We start from the raw sequence: 19,551 nt of genomic DNA on the forward strand, positions 1-19,551 counted from the left end.
CTATGAAGCACCAGAAAATCATTTGTATATATTTGTTCATTTTAGGCAGAAGAGGCTCAGAAGAAGAGAAGGGTCCAAGATTTTCCCGGATTTTGAATATTCAGACGTTTTGTTTGACATTCTAGTTGGAGGCGCGGCTATGTTGTTTAAACGTGCTAGGAGACGCAGGCGAGGGAGACGAACAGGCACGCTGGTCAGGCTCCATCGGCGCGGCTTTCGAACAACACTGCAAATCTAGCAAATCTCTGCTCTCTCCCTAACAAAAGGGACGAACTACATCTCCTCACCTGCACAAACAAGGACTTTTCAAACTCTGCTGCCTTGTGCTTCACAGAAACCTGGCTGAGTGAAGCCATTCCAGACAGTGCGTTACATCTGCCGGGCTTTCAGCTGTTCAGAGCGGATCGCATCACGGAGTTAACGGGGAAAACGAGCTGGTGTACAGATGTAACAACGTTAAAGAGGATGTGCTGTCCTAATTTGGAAGCACTCTTTATTAACTGTAAGCCTTTCTACTCGCCGCGGGAGTTTTCCTCACTTATTCTGGTGAGTGTGTATATCGCGCCAAACGTGTGTTTGAATGCGGCACTGCAACAGCTAGCAGATCAAATCACAGACACGGAACAACAATACCTGGACTCAGTTATTATTATTCTTGGGGATTTTAACAAAGCAAATCTCACATGTGAACTGCCCAAATACAAAAAGCACATCGCATGCCTAACCAGAGACAGAAATATACTGGATCACTGCTACACAACAATAAAGGATGCATATCGCTTTGTTCCTAGAGCAGCTTTGAGACTATCTGATCACTGTCTGGTTCATCTTCTTCCAACCTACAGACAGAAATTAAAATCTGCTAAGCCTGTATTAAGGACTGTAAAGAGATGGACCAACGAAGCAGAGCTGGAACTACAAGCCTGCTTTGACTGCACTGATTGGAGTGTTTTTGAGGCTGCAGACACCAATCTGGACAAGCTCACATCATATATCAGTTTTTGTGAGGATATGTGCATTCCTACTAGGACTTATTTAACATTTAACAACGACAAACCATAGTTTACAGCAGAACTCAGGCAGCTTCGTCAGGACAAAGAGGATGCTTACAGAGTTGGGGATAAAGTCTCGTACAATCAGGCCAGGAACACACTGAATAAGGGAATCAGAGTGGCTAAAAAGATACTCTGAGAAGCTGAAAAACAAGTTTTCACCTAATGACCCTGCATCAGTGTGGAGTGGCATGAAACAACTTATGAATTACAGGACTCCTGCCCCCAACCCTGTGGTGGACCAACAACTGGCTGATGACCTGAATGTGTTCTACTGTAGATTTGAAAGGCCCAATCTCACACCCCACACCCCTCTGACCTTCACTTCACACAAACACCAACACCTCCTGCAACCCCCCTCCTCCCCCCTCCTGCTACTCAACCTGCACTTAAGATCTGTGAAGATGATGTAAGCCACGTCTTTCAACAACAAAGGATAAGGAAAGCACAGGGCCCAGATGGCGTTTCACCTGCCAGTCTTAGATCCTGTGCTAACCAGCTGGCCCCCATCTTCACAAAGATCTTCAATAGATCACTGGAGCAGTGTGAAGTCCCATGCTGCTTCAAATGTTCCACTATCATCCCCATCCCAAAGAAACCAAAAATCACAGGACTTAATGACTACAGACCTGTCGCCCCGACGTCTGTGGTCATGAAATCATTTGAGAGACTGGTGTTAGCCAACCTTAAGAACATCACTGGACCCTTTCTAGATCCCCTTCAATTTGCTTATCAAGCAAACAGGTCTGTGGATGATGCAGTCAACATGGGATTGCATCATATCCTGCAACATCTGGACAGACCAGGGACATATGCAAGGATCCTTTTTGTGGACTTCAGTTCGGCTTTCAACACCATAATCCCAGCTGTACTCCAGAATAAATTACACCAACTCTCTGTTCCCTTGTCTATCTGTCAGTGGATTACCAGCTTTCTGACGGACAGGCAGCAGCTTGTGAGACAGGGGAAACTCACTTCCAGCACCTGTACAATCAGCACTGGTGCCCCCCAGGGATGTGTGCTCTCTCCACTACTCTTCTCCCTCTACACTATTGACTGCATCGCCAAGGACCCCTCTGCTCCTGAAGTTTGCAGATGACACCACTGTCATCGGCCTCATCTGAGATGACGATGAGTCTGCATGCAGAAGGGAGGTTAAACAGCTGGCTGTCTGGTGCAGTCAAAACAACCTTGAGATGAACACACTCAAAACGGTGGAGATGATTGTGGACTTTAGGAGGAACACCCCAACACTGAACCCCCTCACCATTCTAAACAACACTGTGGCAGCAGTGGACACTACCGTCTCACAGGACCTGAAGTGGGAGACCCATATTGACACCATTGTGAAAAAGGCCCAGCAGAGGTTGTACTTCCTTCGCCAGCTGAGGACATTCAACCTGCCACAGGCGCTGCTGATACAGTTCTACTCAGCAGTCATTGAGTCTGTCCTCTGCACTTCAATAACTGTCTGGTTTGGTTCAGCTACGAAATCAGACATCAGAAGACTACAAAGGACAGTTCGGACTACTGGGAGGATTACTGGTTGCCCTCTGCCCCCCCTTCAAGAACTATACACTTCCTGAGTGAGGAAAAAGGCTGGAAAAATCACTCTGCATCCCACTCACCCTGCCCACTACCTTTTTGAACTGTTGTCTTCTGGCCGATGCTTCAGAGCTCTGAGCACCAGAACCGTCAGGCACAGGAACAGTTTTTTCCCCCAGGCTATCCATCTCATGAACAGTTAAACTGCCCCATTGAGCAATAACTATGTGCAATACACAGTTTAGTCTATCTTATATTTATCCAACACATCCAACCTCTTCTGCCATTTCATTCCTCTGGAAAAAATAAATAAAACAAAAACAAAAAAACATTTACACTGTACATAACAGATTTGTATTTACACTGTACATAACAGATTGTATTAGATTTGCACTACCCATGTGTATGTGTGTATGTATGTATGTGTGTGTGTGTGTGTGTGTGTGTGTGTGTGTGTGTCTGTACGTATGTGTATAATTATTTTTTTATTTTTTATTATTATCTATGACTTGCTGCTGTTTTTGTATTGTTTTTGTATGGTTGTACACTGGAAGCTCCTGTCACCAAGACAAATTCCTTGTATGTGTAAGCATACTTGGCAATAAAGCTCATTCTGATTCTGATTCTGTTTCTGAAGAGAGTTGTGATAAAGGTATTCTGTCCTCCACATTGTAGTGAGAGAACACACATGTGCACATGTACCACAAATAAAAAGACAAAATACTAAACAAACGTTCAACATTTTAATGCACAAATGATTTGTTAAAACTAGAGCTGTTAGTAAATTAAAAAAATAACTTTCAATTAATCTCATGTTATTTGTTGTTCATATCCATTTTTTCCTGGGGAAACGAATGTGGGTGCAACTTCCGCTGGTTATTGTTCTATAGCATTCACTTGATCCGGCTGCAATCATTTTAAACCCTGTCTACAGCTGAAATTAAGACACGTTTCTGATGATCTGATTGCAAATGGGCAGCGCTAAATATAGTTGTAAATGGGGTGCAAAACGTTTTGTGATTGGATCACAAAAAACACATGATGATGCATCACGGACAGCAGCGAAGCACCACCTCTCACCTGTCAGTCACCTGCCGAACAAAGTTTAAACTTACGAATGGTTTTAAAAGGTAATAACCATCTGATCGGACAACTTGAAAAAGCAACTACATACCCATGAACGAGAACTTCACGGCTCTTCCTCAGTGTGTTTAATATCAGCTTGCTGGGTGACAAAATGACACATACATCTGAAGCTGAACTAACACAGGTACTCCACTAAAACAATGTGCAATTTTGCTCGAAATGTTGCGTTTGTGCTTGGATTAAACAGCGTGCCGGTTTTGTTCGTGCATTCTTTGTCTTTTATTAATTTTTTGCAGTTTATAATCATTCAGTAACACACTGACATAGTGATTGATGTATGTTATCATGAAATCAGACACCCTCTCTACAAAATCCCAACACCACAATGAAAGAATGAATGGACGGACACCTGAAAAGAACAATTTTTGCCTCAGCTCCTCATTTAAACTTCAGTGTAAATGCCCTCTACTATGATTGCCGTGCAGTCCCTTAAATCCAGCCATTTTTGAAACTCATTCGGAAGAGAATAATCAAGCACCAAAACATTATAGCTTCACAAGATGCACACATCCAGTTTATCATCCTGCACTGAGGTGCACATCGCCAGAATCAAATCAAAACGGTCAAAGATGACCAGCTAGGGCTGCATGATTTGGGGAAAATGTCATATTGCGATTATTGAGGTCAAGATTGCGATATGCGATTGCGATATAATAAACAAATGGTATCATGAGTCTGCTTGCTTGGTTATCAAGGAAAATGCACACACAGATTACTGATAATGCTGAAATGTGTATTTCTCAACTCAAACATACAAACTATTAGAAACAACAACTAGAAATGCACATTGTTTTCAAATTAAAATTATATTTTTACAATATTAAATAACAATAACATCTTTGCATTACTGCAAACTTGTTATTTTCTCAGTAGTACAGCTAAATAAAATAAATAGAACAATAAATAAGTTACATGGAATTCTTACCAGTTAAGTAAACACTGTGGTTTCACTCACTATCAACTCAGAGATGACTCATTCCTTTAAGGTCTGGGTCTCTTCTGCAGAGATGTATTGTGTTCGGAACCTTGGGTCTAGGAAAGTGGACATGTTTAGCAGGTCCTGCGTGACTTCATATTTCTCGTTGAGGTAGTTGGTTTGGTGAGGTCAATGTCCTCTTCCTCTTCAGCCAGCACTGAAGTGTTCAGAAGATGCAGAGCAGGCTTCATGCAAGATATGCTCACATAACGTTCACCTGACTTAGCATCCGTGAAGTCCTGGAGTGGGCTGAGTGCCTTGTTCACAGATTCCAGGACCTCCAGGTCCTGCCATAAGGGCAGTAGGTGTCGCACTTTGCGGTCTGTAGAGAGAACCTTGGACAAAGCATTTTGCTGCTCCAGGACTCTTGCTATCATTTTCTGAGTGGAACCCCATTGTGTTGAGCAGTCTGTCACCATGGCATGCTCTGGGAGGTTGAGCTCTCTTTGTGCTTCTCTCAAGGCCACTTTTGATTAAGAAGTGGCCCACTATCTTCCTGCATATCTCAGTAGCCAAACACACAGTTAATATTCAATGACAGTGCAGTTGTAGGCAAAAAGCTGTGGCAGATGTGTACTTTACACACAACCAACTCTTACAGAATTATGTTTCATGCTAATAATTAGCCCTAAATGAAATAGGCCACTCCTAGTATGCTTTGTGGCACACATAATTCTACACTGTATTTAAAATTATTTTATTCTTAAATTGACGGTACAACTACCCCAAACCCCATTGTTAATTGCTGTCCTCTTAAAAGTACAGTAGTATAAAATATTTGCTGTAGCCTAATAACAAAAGATTAAATCCATTTAACTTACCGATGGCCAGATTAAATCTATGCCCAAAGCACTGGAATCTAGTCCACTGATTAAGCTCCACCGCTTTAAAAATGTTAGTGCCGTTGTCTGTTGTGATAGCGACCTGATGCTCCTCACAGAGTTCCCATGCAGCCAGTGCCTCTCTCAAGCCCAAGGCTATGTTCTCTCCCGTGTGGTCATCGAGGAAATAGGATGTACGCAGGCAGCGACTTTTCAGTTCAAACTCCTCGTCGACAAAGTGCACAGTTGTCCTGCTTGACCACAGGTCCGTAATGGTTGAAAAGAACGTCACCATAGCCATTTCCAGTTGAACCTTGCCACGACATTTGCTGTAAAACTCAGGGATTGCAACCTGAGAGAAATAGTTTTGCGAGGGTAGCTGGTACCTCTTGTCCAGTGTGTGGATCATTTTCTGAAATCCCACTTTGCTAACGGTGTATATGGGCATCATGTCTCTTGCCAAGCAGTGCGTTATGGAGTCAGTGATTTCTTTATATCTCTGTGAAGACTTGTCATATGGCGTGACACTCGCAAACACATCTGTAATTGTGCTTTGTTTTGTTCGGCTTACAGGTTGTTCTTTGTTTTGTTCAGCTGTCTCTTTACTAATCTGGGCTTTCACCATCATGCATTCATCATACTTTTCTCTCTGATGTTTCAGGTGCTGATATAAATTTGTTGTGTTGCCACGTTATGTAGCAACTTTAATCTTGCAAATTTTGCACAGTACCTCTCTCTGCTCAGTGTCGGTTATCTTAAAGCCAAAATATCACCATATAAATGAGGTAGCATTTTTTCTGGCCACCAGTTCAGTGTCGGTCTGCTCGGCATCCATTTTCACCTGGTCTCCGCGCTGCACACCGGAAAGTCACATGACATGACCATACGCGCCACACATGCCACTGCCTAAACTGAGACTGACTGGTCATCTTTTTATTAGCGCAGTAGAAAATGGGCAAACAGCTCTCAGAGAGAATGGGTTGTCACGTCCACACATGCACTTATTTATTTAATAAAATCGCAGCATATAATGCGGTCATATAATCGCACAGGCTGACATCGTGATTGTGATTGCAATATGATTAATTGTGCAGCACTAACACCAACTATTAAAAATAGCGCTGATAGGTGAACGAACAGTTTGTTGAGCAGTTTATGCAACAAAACAGCAGGAGCCACAGCAGCTGATGAAACGCATCTTTTCTTCATTGGTGAAACTCGACACTGTGTCTTTTAAAAGCATGCCAGAGAGATGACAACAGTCAAAGATGTCTGTGTAGTACATGTTTGTATACAAAAATAATTCAAAATAGTCCAGATGGGTCCCCTTTCATGTTCAGGAGTAGTTAGGCCACAGAGAGTAGGCCTTTTGTTCTTCTCTCTGTTTACAAGCCAAGTGAGCACCAGTGGGCGGGGCCATGGGCGCAATGATTTTAAAATAGCCATTGATGTTGTTGCTGTTGAGGCCATCTTGAATTAATGAGTACCCCAAGTGACATAGGGAAGTCGCGGAAGTAGAGAATGGGGCATTTTGGCAGCTTGGTTTCAATAAATTATTTTATTACACTGGGGATTAAGTTTTGAGTTCTGGAATTTACAGTATGTTTTTATAATAGAATGACCTCTTACATGTCAAAATATCAAGGAAAATTTGATTCCTCATGACATGACCCCTTTAAATACATTTAATGTCGTCAAGCAAATTTATGTCTACATCATATTTATATCACAAGCATTCAGAGAGTAAGTAATTGTTCACTGTTGTTTCTCTGTGTGTAGCGCTCCGTCCCCCAGTGCCCCCTCCCTTCTGCCCAGCATTTTCTAGCATAGTGCGTCTGCTCTGCTGTGACGTCTTCATCCACATTCTATGGAGAGTTCTCCAGAAAGTAGTGGAGGACCACTCCAACCGTTGGACTGAACCCATGATTCAGAGGGTATTTCTCTTTCTTTGGCCCCCCCTTTTACAGCTAGATATAAAGCTGAAGTGTGTAACTGTGTTGAAATACTTTCTCTTATCCTAGCTTAATATGCAGTGTAAGCAAGCCATTTGTAGGAAAAAAACAAACTGTAAACACTATGTCTCTGTGGCACTAAAAAAATTCCTTTGTTTGTTTTGAGTGACCTGTCCATACTGACACAACATTGACTCAACCAATGGCATGAATTGAGGGCGGGACAATATGTTTATTTGATCGACACCAGGGGAAAATATTCCACACAGTCAAAGTGACAGATAATGATTAGTTGTTGCGCAGTCTTCTAACATATTATGCACGTATGCAGATAATGAAAATGCTTGAGTATTTACATCAGTCCCTAACCACTTATCAATGTGGTTTCAGAGCACATTAGGTGCATTATCACCTGGCTTTTAATGTTGTCAAGTGCTATTCGATTGTGATCAAATCACTGAAAATACAGTAATGCTGGGGGTAAAGGAGGCCTTATCTGTCTCTCATTTCTCTTTTCTGAGTGTGTGTGTTTCTTCAGGCTCTGCATCTTGTAGCCCAGGCACTACTAGAGGAAAAATGCAGTTGGAATCCAAAAGTGCTGTACAAGTGACACTTGACTTTAGTTTGAAAGCACAAAGACCTCATCCTGTCTCTGCCTCTCATTGGCTCTGTTCCAAAGTCTACTGAGCTGCTTCTAAGGAATGCTTAAAAGGCAGCATCTTACCTGAAATGCAACCTCTCAGGTGACCTATTTCTTATGCTTTACATAGCAACGCCTTGTTAGAAGCACACAAGACATAGAGTTTGACATATGCACGATGCTAAGCTAATGACGCAATACTCTAATAAGTACAAACATTGGGTAAACAAGTCGATTGTTGATTAGATTTAAATATTTTTATTTATACTCTTCTTTATTGAATTAAATGGAGCTTGGACCAATGCATTTTGAGATTGCCTTAAGCCCCGTTCACACTGCGCATGACACAGAGCAGCAGGATGCCATTCATTTTCAATGAGAGCGACAGTGACAGCTGGCGAAAAGATGTGGGTGTGGCAAAGAGACACGACAAAGTTGAGAAAACTTTAACTTTATGCAACTAACAAGCGACATTCAGTAGCAACTAACAATTTGTAAAAAGGCAGTGGAGCTCACACCATCCATCTCCTGGGAGTTACTGGATTCGAGTGCAGGCAAGACAGAATTTATAATGTTGTGAGGGATTTCACTGCATAATATAATTTGTCTGTAACCACATACATAGATTTGGACTAATAAAATGATGCATGGAAAACTGTGTCAGATATTGTCAGCATTCTGAATGAGTTTGATTAATATTTTAATAGATGAGTCGTCTTGTTAATGATATGATGCAACGAGCTCTGCTGCAGGTTGGATAAAAGGCTCTCCCTTGCAGAATGTAAATTTTTCGAGGCAAGAGAACCAATTCCTTGTCAATTTAGAATAATATTTTAATTTTACTGGCTGTATCATCTGTAATCAGCATTTCAAAAGCTGCTATGGCTGCACATGCAGTCCAGCAATAACGTCAGAGCAACATCAGTAGTGACACCAAGTGACAATGTCGTTGGCGGTGTGAACGGGGCTTTATATGTAAAGGAAACATGTGATGCTGCCTTAGAGTTAGGCCACAAAAAGATTCCATTAAACACACTTTTTTTTTTTAATGTTTGCATAAAAATTAACAAGCTAAATTAGAAGCCTTAGTAATTTTACAGCCATGAAATTTTGCCAATTTTGCTGTCAACTTGTTACTGTAGAACTGAAACTTTGATGTCCATAGTGCATTCTAGAGGTCAACCGATAGTGGGAAAACAGGCCGATAGCCAATTAATCCACTGATAGTTTTTCAAATTATAATATGACTGACTTTTCACTCTGTAAAATAGTGCTGAACTTTACTAAGTATCACTTTCATTGGCAATACTTTAGTACGTTTCTCCCACACTGGTACCTCCTTCAAAGCCTTTGACATCTGCAATTATTGAAAATATGAATTAAAATAATACAGGTCAAATGTGTTTGTTTTTCAGCAGTAACATAAAACACTGCCTTACAAAGCCAAGTAGCTACTGTATGCTTCATCATTACTGACAATATTTATTATTTTATTGTCATATTAAATCTATGAATGATGTACATGAAAGGGGAGAGAAAAAGGGATAGAAATAAAATTAACTGAAGTCTTGTCTTTTTAAATGCAATTTTACAATGGAATTATGTATTATATATTCATGTGCCCTCACGTGAACACTTTGAATTTTATATATAACAATGTTTCCTCTCATGAATATTAAATTTATATTTCAAATGTAAATATTATACCATGCTCTTAATGTTTCTTTTGCACGAAACTAAGTCATTAAATTAGGAAGCTTGGACAGAAGTTTATTTTGTCAGAACAGAGAAAAGTTTTGGAAATTTTAAGGTAAAAAAGCTATAAAACTGTTCCTGTGCACGTGCATTCACGTAATGTACCGTGCTCGCGCTTTGTCTTCTGAAACAAATGATCAGCCGAGCAAAAGCGAAAACTCAGGCAGCATTTTCACATAAGGTTGACATTAACATGAACTTGTGATTTACTACTGATAATTAACTTATAAATCTATTTAGCAACAAAACCTCTTCGGAGCGCTCATGTTTATAATCTGACTGGGACAAATTGGATGCCCCTCAACCCCCGAAAAAAATAAAATAAATTAACAGATCTGCATGAATTCATAAGTGACTTTTTTATTATTCAAATCTGTGAATTAAGAGGAAAGGTAAGCAGTTTCCATCCTTGACTTTGTAACATTGTTCTAACCATTCGAACAGCTAATGTTAGGTCTAACGTTATCCTCTCTCCACCATGTCGGCAATCCTGTTCTTCAGTGCAGCTATTAGATATAAACAAATTAATTATCAAATCACCTTTGGTTGTCTTAAATGATTGATTTATTGTACCATGACAATAATAATAACATTGTGTATTGTATACATATCTTGGCTTTTCTCTGTGGATGATTTAAATCCGCTTTTGAAGTGTCCGTCTCTCTGCATAGCCTAGTAACATTGCACAACAAACTCCACACAGAGTCAGTGATTGTTTTTATTTAACCTCTAGAGGGTGCCGTTATACTGTAGAACCAAGGAGTTCAGATTGCAGAACCCTCCAGTGCTGGACATGGAGAAATGAAACCAAAAATAAAACAATTGGTGACTATCCGTGTTGATTTTTTCTGATTGCCGAAAGTTTAAAAATGCAGCTATCGGCCCCAGTTAATCAATAAATCCGCTATATCAGTCGACCTCTATTGCATTGTACAGTGAATGAGCTTTGTACCTTACAAGTTTATGAAACAACCATCAGTTTGGCTGTATTATTGTATGTACAGTGACTAAATTAAAATTCCTATACAGCAACAAATCTTTTGTTTACACACAGGATTCCTTTCACTAAACATGGACATTTCTGCTATGGGATGTATTTTTGAGTTTGACCATCTCATTGCTCGTATCACTTTGCTGTACAAATGTGTTTTGTAATTTTCAGAAACTGGTTCTGAACATGGCAAATCTTTGATCCACTTCCTGAACAAGATGAAGTTTTTACCTTCTCTTGAAGCTCAGAAAGACATGATTGCATGGAACTTGCAGGTATGAATGTGGGCAAGTCGTTGATTTTGATTGATTGCTTAAATAATGTGATAGTTAATACATGAATGTTTCACCTTTCCTGAAAGATGTTTGAAGTGGTGAAGTGTTTTCGGGAGAAATCAGGTGCTGTAGCTTCTTCATTTGCAATGGATCAGAGCAAATCAGAAGAGGTATTGAGATTTTACAGTGAGCTCTCAATTCAAATTCAATCCCTTTGAAGTGTTTAAAGTGTAATCTTCTCTGTATAGAGTGTTCAAGATAAAGAGAAAGCAGAGCAGAAGAGGAAGGCTGGGGCTGCAAAAGTGCACAGGCAGAAGATCATGGCTCAGATGTCTGCCATGCAGAAAAACTTCATAGAGTCAAACAAGATGCTTTATGACAATGTGCCCGAGAGCTCGAGTCAGAGCGAAACTGCCGCCTCTCTGGAGAGGTGAGAGATTTTCATTATTTTGCTTTTTCTTTCATCTGTTGCTTTGTTAATGCTTTCGTTGTTGTTGTTTTTTTTTTTTAGTATTTGGTTCGTTCTATCTTTTGTTGCTTCTTTTGTTTATTAGGCCTGATTCATAAAACATGAGCAGAATGACTTTCTGTGTAAATTGTTAAACAGTTCTTGTGTAAATTGTTGCATTCAATTCAGAAGGACAATTGAGTTATGCATTTATTTTTATTTTTTTACAGAAATCCATTCTGCTAGTGTTTCAGTTTTCCTTTGTTTGATTTTTCCTTTGTTCCTTCATAATTGTTTATCTTTTCTTCCTTTTATCTTTTGTTTGATCATCATTTTGGACTTTCTTTCTTTCTTTTGTTTTTCTTCTTATACCCTACTGTTCAAAATTTGGAAATGTGAAGACATTTTTGTTCTTTAAAGAAATTGATGCTTCTCTTCACCTCAGATGCATTCAATTGATCAAAAAGACTCCCTTAAACATTAATGATGCCTCAAATGAATATTGCTGTTTGATATAACTGTTTTATATTTTTATTTATGAAAAAAGAAAAATAATATGTTTTTTTGTTTGTTTTTTACCCATGATGTCAAAGGCCAATTTTTTGCATTTATTACTTCAGTCTACTAAGAAAATAATGTGTCACATAATTGTTCTAATTTCATTATTTGGTGCTCAAGAAACATTTATTTTTGTCTGAACGTGGTTGTACTACTTATTAAATTATGGACATAGAAAATTCAAATTCAGCCTTTCTTCAGTTGCTGAAGTATTGAGGACACTTACATTTCTTGCAAGTCACTTTACCCTTGCAAGTCAAATTTTGTTTTTACAAAAGGCCAAAAAAGGACAGTTTATTCATCAGTTTATTGTTCTAGAGAGGATTGCCATTCTATGCACTGCTGTCTTGAAAGAAGAAATTAAACTGGATTTGACCAGGATAGACAGGCAAGTGGACCACCCAGATTCCCAACAATAAGAAGACAAGAAGATCAGAGTCTGTAGTTTGTGAAACAGACCCCTTACACGTCCTAAACTAGCAACTTCAATGACCTGCACTCCAGTTTTATCTGCAACAGTGAAGAGAACCCTGGGATGTTGGCAGTTTAGGCAGACTTGCCAAGAAAAAGCCACATCTGAAACTGGCATATAAGAAGGGTAGACTGTGCAAAAAAGATTTAGTTGTAAATTATTAGAAATGAGTATTATGGATGGATAAACAATGGTTGAGGTGTTGAGCTGCTGTTTAAAGAGTCTGATCATAAGGTCTGTGAAAAGTGTCCTACAAAAAATACATCTTTTGGAAGTGCTTCAGAAAGCATGGGATTAAACTTTACCTGAAGATCTAGAATAAACTGACTGCTGGAATTCCTAAGGTGTCTTTTCTGCAAGTGGAGGATTCTTGGATGAACAAAGTTTGAAGAATACAGCATTAATTTAAATAGAAACAGTTGTTTTTAATGGAGTAGTTCATCCCAAAAATGAAAATTCTCTCATCATTTTCTCACCCCGATGCCATCCCAGATGTGTATGACTTTCTTTCTTCTGCAGAACACAAATGAAGATTTTTAGAAGAATATCTAAGCTCTGTAGGTCCATACAATGGAAGTGAATGGTACCAAAATCTTTAAGCTCCAAAAACACATAAAGGCAGCATAAAAGTAATCCATAAGACTCCAGTGGTTAAATCCATATCTTCTAATGCGATATGATAGGTGTGGGTGAAAAACAGATCAATGTTTATGTCTTTTTTACTATCAGTCTCCACTTTCACTTTCACATTTTTCTTGTGTTTTTGGCAATTCACATTCTTCATGCACATTGCCACCTACTGGGCAGGAAAGAGAATTTACAGTAAAAAAGGACTTCAATATTGAACTGTTTCTCACCAACACTTATCACATCGCTTCTGAAGATAGAAATTTAACCACTGGAGTCTTATGGATTAATTTTATGCTGCCTTTATGTGCTTTTGGAGCTTCAAAATTTTGGTACTCATTCACTTGCATTGTGTAGACCTACAGAGCTGAGATATTCTTCTAAAAATCTTCATTTGTGTTCTACAGAAGAAAGAAAATTATGCACATCTGAGATGGCATCGGGGTGAGAAAATGATCAGAGAATTTTCATTTTTGAGTGAACTATTCCTTTAACATCATAAATGTCTTTACTGTAATTCTTAATTCATTTAAACCATCCTCAGTGAATAAAATTATTTTCTTTCACAAACATAAAAGTTTAATAGTTTTTCCAAACTTTTGAATGGTATTGAAAGTTAATGGCAATTGCCTTAAACTTTCATCTGTAATAAAGTTCATCATCAAAGTTTTCCGTGTCGTCTCTTTGTAGTCCTTTGATGGATGTGGATGACAGCAGAGTGGCCGTAGGGCTGCAGCAAGGTGTGTGTTCCACAGACTGGGAGGCTCTGACCTGCATCCTATGTCAGGAGGAGCAGGAGGTTCAAGATCGGGCACCTGCCATGGTCCTTACAGCCTGTGTACAGAGATCTACAGTGCTCACCCAGTGGCAAGACGCTCTTTGCCAAAGATGAGCGATATTGCATACATTTCCCTGTGGAAGCATTAATACTGTGAGCGGATATATTGACGTAATGCATGTATAATGCAATGTGGAATCTTAACAAACATTTTTGTTTAACAGAAAACAACTACCCCCTGTTCATGCCCCCTGATCTGGCTGTGGGCACACACACTGGCAGCTGTGGACATGTAATTCACGCCACCTGCTGGCAAAAGTGAGTCATTGCTTACAATGCATTGCTACAACTTGATTCATTATTTCCCATGCACACAGAAATGAAAATGAGCAAACAACACTGCAGCTTCCTGATAAATTAGCTCCGAGTTATTTTCTGGGTACTGAGGTGACTTCACTTTTTTTTAAAGAACTATTTAAGGAATTGAGTATTGCAAAATATTAGATAAAAATATATCTAGATTGAACATTAATAGATTTGATTTTTGCAAGTTTAACTAGTACAACACCTCTACTAAAGTCATTACTATCAATTTAAATGGATAGTTCACCCAACAATGAAAACTCTGTCATTATTTACTTACCCTGATGTTGTTCCAAACCCATATGACTGACTTTCTTCCTTGGAACACAAAAGGAGATGTTAGACAAATGAGAGCTTCTGTCACAATTAATTTGCATTGTATAAAAAAAGATGCTTTTGTGTACTGCAGAAGGAAGTCATACAGTTTGGAATGAAAAGGATTCATTGGGTAGATTTATTTTCAAGTGAACTATTCCTTTGAAATCCACTTTAGATCTTTGCACTAATGAATCATGAATTAAATTTCTTTCCCTTTTTCTGTCATTTTGTCTATTTTTGTGAGAGTGCGGAGTTAGTTGGCCAGCATCTCACTTTTGAACGCTGGATTCAGATTGTGGTTTCTCGGATTAAAGGACTGAGAGCCTCACAGAGACCCGGTGAGAGTTAAGACTGATTCATGCAGGATCTACAGTATCTTCACAATCAACACAAAAGTCAAATTACTCTGTGAGGGCCATGACATCTGTTGAAGGGCTCCCTGTTCTTCTATTCTATTCTATTTGCAAAAGGAATGTTTGGGAGTATAAAATGTATATTTCCTATTGACACACTAAAGTAGCAGATATAAATAACCATCTTAAGACAAATGTTTTTGGGAAACATCTTATGTGCCTAAGACTTTTGCACAATACTGTATAAAACACATAAATTATATAAAAAAAAATATGTATGAAGTAATGAGAATCATTACTGAGACTAATAATAAAAAGAATAATAAAATAAAAATGTGTCCCAACACATTACATTAATGAGAATTTGGAAGAAGACTTTTCTTAAAGGAATAGCTCATCAAAAATTTTTAATTCTCTCATTTTCTGACCCTTATGCCATCTCAAACTCGTATGACTTTAGTTTTTCAGCGGAACACAAATGAAGATATTTTAATAGAGATACAGTTGTGCTCAAAAGTTTGCATACCCTTGGATTATTGGTAATATATGTACCATTTTTTAAAGAAAACACGAGTAAGCAGGCAAAACACATTTCTTTATTTCTTATGGGATTCATATTCAACTGTAGGTTATAACAGAATGGCACAATCATAAAACAAAACATGGCATCAAAGAAAAAAATGAAATGACCCCTGTTCAAAAGTCTGCATACCCTTAGTTCTTAATATTGTGTATTGCCCCCTTTAGCATCATGACAGCATGCAGTCTTTTGTAATAGTTGTCTATGAGGCCCCAAATTCTTGCAGGTGGTATAGCTGCCCATTCGTCTTGGCAAAATGCCTCCAGGTCATGCAAAGTCTTTGGTCATCTTGCATGAACCGCACGTTTGAGATCTCCCCAGAGTGGCTCGGTGATATTAAGGTCAGGAGACTGTGATGACCTCTCCAGAACCTTCACCATTTTCTGCTGTAACCACTGGAGGGTCAACTTGGCCTTGTGCTTAGGGTCATTGTCATGCTGGAAAGTCCAAGAGCGTCCCATGCGCAGCTTTCATGCAGAAGAATGCAAATTGTCTGCCAGTATTTTCTGATAACATGCTGCATTCATCTTGCCATCAATTTTCACACGATTCCCTGTGCCTTTAGAGCTCACACCCCCCCAAAACATCAGTGAGCCACCACCATGCTTCACAGTGGGGATGGGATCTTTTCACTATAGGCCTTGTTGACCCCTCTCCAAACATAGTGCTTATGGTTGTGACCATAAAGCTTTATTTTGGTCTCGTCACTCCAAATTACAGTGTGCCAGAAGCTGTGAGGCGTGTCAAGGTGTTGTCAGGCATATTTTAACCAGGCTTTTTTGTGGTATTGGCGCAGTAAAGGCTTCTTTCTGGCAACTCGACAATGCAGCTCATTTTTGTTCAAGTATCGTCGTATTGTGCTCCTTGAAACAACCACACAGTCTTTTTCCAGAGCAGCCTGTATTTCTCCTGAGGTTACCTGTGGGTTTTTCTTTGTATCCCGAACAGTTCTTCTGGCAGTTGTGGCTGAAATCTTTCTTGGTCTACCTGACCTTGGCTTGGTATCAAGAGATCCCCGAATTTTCCACTTCTTAATAAGTGATTGAACAATACTGACTGGCATTTTCAAGGATTTGGATATCTTTTTATATCCTTTTCCATCTTTATAAAGTTCCATTACCTTGTTACACAGGTCTTTTGACAGTTCTTTTCTGCTCCCCATGGCTCAGTATCTAGCCTGCTCATTGCATCCACGTGAGAGCTAACAAACTCATTGACTATTTATACACAGATACTAATTGCAATTTAAAAAGCCACAGGTGTGGGAAATTTACCTTTAATTGCAATTTAAATCTGTGTGTGTCACCTTGTGTGTCTGTAACAAGGCCAAACATTCAAGGGTATGTAAACTTGGGGGTCCGAAAAACGAGTACGGCAGTGCGTCCACTCATCCGATCCCTCCCAGCTCTGGTCCTGGGCATGCGAGGATGCCAGTGTGCACACATGGAGATTTGAAGCCGGCTCCCTGAGAAGAGGTGCACACTGCATTTTAAAGACAGCATTGATGAAGCACTATCCCCATCAGGTGTGATTCATTCACCCCTGACCAAACGAGGCTTATTAATTATGCACCTCTTCTCGCTCTCCTGCCCAACTCCCGTCATAAGCCTGGCTGAAGGGTGGCCCTAAGAGGCGGGGCGACGGTGACGAGCCAGAGGGGCGGACCATTCCGCCACAGCAGCATAATATGACTAAAGTAGTTTCATCCAAGTCTTCTGAAGCCATACAGTATGATTGATTTTGGGAAAGAAACAGACCGAATGTAACTAATTTTCATTATAAATCTTGACATATGCAGTCTTTAAGTTGCGATCATTATTTGACGCTCAATTCAAGGAAGTGTAATAGAGCTTCAAATCATGATCGCACCAAGATTTATAGTGAAAAGAAGTTACATTTTGGTCTGTTTCTCACCCAAAACCGATCGTATTGCTATGCTGCCTTTATGTTCTTGTAGCATGAATGTAATGTCACAATTCAAAAAATTTATGCGAAACATAGTTTCTTATTTTTTTCTTTTGGAGTGGAATATGACATGCATAAGTTTTTGTGAGATTCATCCAAATAATGTTAAAAGGGTACACTTTGTTTTCATATTGTTATTAAAATAAAAAAGATATGTTGTGAAAAAATCATGTTATCACTTACTATATTATATTATATTATATTATATCATTTTATATTAATGTTAACTCTCCGTCTCTGATCAGGCCAAAGTTCTCTCGCTGTATCACAGAGATGTTGGGCATCTGTGTGACCACAGTGCACAGGGTGGGTCTGCAGACTGCCCCCAATGATCTGTGCCCATACATACCTGTCATGTCCTGGAACACCTGTGCCTACACCATCCAGGCCATTAATTTAATTCATTAATTAATTTTAATTTAATTGGGGCAGTGATGGCTCAGCGGTTAAGGCTCTGGGTTACTGATCAGAAGGTTGGGGGTTCAACCCCAACACTGCCAAGATGCCACTGTTGGGCCCTTGAGCAAGGCCCTTGATCTTATCTGCTCCAGGGGTGCCATATCATCAAATCACTTTATTGTCACACAGCCATATACACAAGTGCAATGGTGTGTGAAATTCTTGGGTGCAGTTCCGATCAACATAGCAGTCGTGACAGTGATGAGACATATACCAATTTACAATAACATCAAATTAACACAACAAAATTTAAACATCTGTTATACACATAATTACACTCAACAATATACAAATAATAACATACACTGTACAGTATACAATACGCTGTTTTTTGTTTTTTTTTACTATATAGATACACATTATTCAATAAAAATATATAAAAAAAAGTATATATATATATATATAGAATGTACAGTATTGTACTGTATTGTCATTCAGGCTGTCGTTTGATAGTCAGTTGTTAAGAGAGAACATAATATAATAATAATATAATTTATGACAGTCCGGTGTGAGCTATAAGAGTAAGGGTAATAAAGTGCAGTGCTGATGTATTTTGATCATGGGAGATCAAGAGTTCAGAAGTCTGATTGCTTGGGGGAAGAAGCTATCATGAAGTCGGCTGGTGCGGGTCCTGATGCTGCGATATCGCCTACCTGATGGTAGCAGTGAGAACAGCCCATGGCTCGGGTGGCTGGAGTCTCTGATGATCCTCCGAGCTTTTTTCACACACCGCCTTGTATATATTTCCTGGAGGGAGGGAAGCTCACCTCCGATGATGTGTCTGGCAGCTCGCACCACCCTTTGCAGTGCTTTGCGGTTGTGGGCGGTGCTATTGCCGTACCAGGCGGAGATACAGCCAGTCAGGATGCTCTCTACAGTGCAGGTGTAGAACCGTGTGAGGATGTGGTGGTTCATTCCAAACTTCCTCAGCCGTCTCAGGAAGAAGAGGCGCTGATGAGCCTTCTTCACAACGACTTCAGTGTGGATGGACCATGTGAGTTCCTCAGTGATGTGGACACCCAGGAACTTGAAGCTGCTGACTCTCTCCACTGGTGCTCCATTGATGGTGATGGGACTGTGTTCTCTGTCTTTTCTTCTGAAGTCCACCACAAGCTCCTTTGTCTTACTGACGTTGAGGGAGAGGTTGTGCTCCTGACACCAGTGTGTCAGGGTGTGCACCTCCTCTCTGTAGGCTGTTTCATCATTGTCAGTGATCAGACCTACCACCGTCGTGTCATCAGCAAACTTAATGATGGCATTGGAGCTATGTGTTGTCACACAGTCATGTGTGTACAAGGAATACAGAAGTGGGCTGAGAACACAGCCCTGCGGGGCTCCAGTGTTGAGGGTTAGTGATGAGGAGATGTTGCTGCCTATTCTAACCACCTGGCGTCTGCTTGACAAGGATCCAGCTGCACAGCGAGCTGTTTAAGCCCAGAGCCCGGAGTTTCTCATCTAGCTTGGAGGGCACTATGGT

General features: G+C 39.8%; 1 pseudogene; it reads left to right on the forward strand.

Moving 5' to 3' along the window:
* Nucleotides 1-19,551, forward strand: part of LOC127411109 (E3 ubiquitin-protein ligase UBR1-like) — a 43,194-nt pseudogene that overhangs the window by 10,057 nt on the left and 13,586 nt on the right.

The sequence above is a fragment of the Myxocyprinus asiaticus genome, chromosome 20 (genome assembly GCF_019703515.2).
Source record: "Myxocyprinus asiaticus isolate MX2 ecotype Aquarium Trade chromosome 20, UBuf_Myxa_2, whole genome shotgun sequence".
NCBI classification, from domain to species: Eukaryota; Metazoa; Chordata; class Actinopteri; order Cypriniformes; family Catostomidae; genus Myxocyprinus; species Myxocyprinus asiaticus.